Source organism: Priapulus caudatus, unplaced genomic scaffold (assembly GCF_000485595.1).
Source record: "Priapulus caudatus unplaced genomic scaffold, Priapulus_caudatus-5.0.1 Scaffold526, whole genome shotgun sequence".
NCBI lineage: Eukaryota > Metazoa > Priapulida > Priapulimorpha > Priapulimorphida > Priapulidae > Priapulus > Priapulus caudatus.
Window position 1 is genome coordinate 60,279 of NW_014577587.1, and position 1,577 is coordinate 61,855.

The following is a 1,577-nucleotide window of genomic DNA, read 5'->3' on the forward strand; positions in this document are numbered from 1 at the left end:
GCATGGCTAGGTCGTTGCGAACTAGGATCCCGGTTGTGCAAAAAGGGTTGTCTGTACAACCGCCAAACACAAGCCAGATTAGAGAGAGAGGAAGCATACAGGGAGAAAACGAAACGCAACTTCGATCTTCGTAGAAGAGCAAAAGAACTGCCAAGTCTCCAGTCAACAGACAAAGTCTGGGTGCCTGACAGACAGGAGGCCGGCGTGGTGTCAGGAACTGGTGGGCATTCCCGTTCCTATGTGGTCACAACCCCCACTTCCCAGGCACTTACGAGGAACAGGGCCCAGCTCAACAAGATTAGCCCGGTAACACCTGGTACCTCGACTCCAGTGATGCTAGATCCTCCGTCACCTGAGTCACCGAGGGTAGCTCTAACTCTTCCCTCGCCGGTGTTAGAGACAGTTGCTCCTCCGTCACCCGGACAGGGGTTACCAGATCCGCCAGAACGTCACTCTGACGTAGAGCGGCAGCATCCACGGACCACCAGGAGCGGTCGGGTCGTGAGATTCCCATCAAAATACAAGCACTTTGTCTTAGTTACATTTGATATGAATTATGTGTTCAGTCAAGTTATATATGTGTTTTTCTATCTGAGAACTTAATGAGCAGTCATTTTATTTAAGCTCTCTCAGAGCTCCAGAACGGGAGATGTTGTGTTAGTGATTACACCATTGGTTAACGCGTGTTCAAGTGTTAACATATAGCTAGTGACGGTGGCTCCTGCTACCGAACTGCCGTATATAAGCGCTGCACGTGTGGCAGTCGCTCTCTTTCCATCATGTACGCAAGCCACACTGACGTGTGAATAAACGGCTCCTAAGTTACTCACAATCTTATACGTTTCTATAACGCAACAGCTTCAAATTTGTTAAGACAATTAGTAATAACTTAAAATAAATAATTGCATGTGCTTCTTTATGTTCTTTCAAGTTTGGTGCCTAATTTGAACTGTTAGTGAACTGTATTAAAATTACAAAGTAAGATATTGGGTCTAAAATTTAATTTAATTAATGAGTATACACCTGAAAAGTATTTGCTCCCTTTCAATGATTTTGTTCATAAATGGGTTGATGTATAGTATATATATTATATATGTATACCTAGCTTGCATTGTTGTATTTCCGTATGTTATTGTCATAAATTTCATTATTTGTATCATAAAAATGTGCGTTTTTCAGTGCGTTTAACCTTGTTATGTGACAGTTTCGTTTCGTTGTCAAACTATTTGTTTACATTCCGGAAATTATATTTGTCATGGGGGCGCGGAAACTGATGACGTAGCGGAAATCGGGCCTGGCCGATCGCGGACATGTTTGAAGGTAAGTCAGGTTGTCGGAAAAGTTCACGATATTTTTCGTGTCTGCAAAACATTCACCTATCGAAGTACTGTCTATGTACTGAATAAATATTTAGTATGTCTCGTGTGTATTACGGGAGGAGTGAATATATCCTTAGGGGCGCGAAAACCCATGAGGAAAGGATATATTCTCAATCAGCATGACGCGACGACCATTTTAGGCCAAAAACAATTTCCACAAAAAGGCCAAAATAAGGGCAAAAAAACAAACAACACAAT